Source organism: Gekko japonicus, unplaced genomic scaffold, assembly GCF_001447785.1.
Source record: "Gekko japonicus isolate JY-2015 unplaced genomic scaffold, Gekko_japonicus_V1.1 scaffold1885, whole genome shotgun sequence".
NCBI classification, from domain to species: Eukaryota; Metazoa; Chordata; class Lepidosauria; order Squamata; family Gekkonidae; genus Gekko; species Gekko japonicus.
The window spans coordinates 337,125-337,560 of NW_015171560.1; the positions used below are offsets into that span (position 1 = coordinate 337,125).

Sequence of the window (436 nt, forward strand, 5' to 3'; positions counted from 1 at the left end):
GGCAATGACTGCGGCGGCGGCGGCAAGCGGCCGCTCCTCCACCGGCAGCCCTATTGTCATCGTCCAGGGCAGCTGAGGCGGCGCTGACGCTGCTCTGTACTGTGCCCCGCCACCACCGCCAAACACACTGAAAGGCCTCCCTGATGCAGGCCCGCCGCCACACCAAGACCCTCCTCCTGTCCGAGCCCGGCAGCGGGCAGCGGGACGCAGGCACCGGCGGAGTGGCTGTGCTGTACCTGCTGCTGGGCCCAGGGGAAATAAATAAATAAATAAATAAAGTGTGTGTGTGTGTGTGTGTGTATATATATACATACATACATACATACATACATGAGTCATTTCCTGCAGGAGCACACAGGAGTGGAGCTCCGGCAGTAAAGAGCCCAGGGGGTGGGCACATGCAACAAGCCCCACCCCCTCCTCCCAGCAGCCCTCA

General features: G+C 60.6%; 1 protein-coding gene across 1 annotated transcript in view; it reads left to right on the top strand.

Moving 5' to 3' along the window:
• LOC107117584 (receptor-type tyrosine-protein phosphatase alpha-like) overlaps positions 1 to 436 on the top strand; it is a 155,405-nt gene that overhangs the window by 143,740 nt on the left and 11,229 nt on the right. The window lies entirely within an intron of this gene.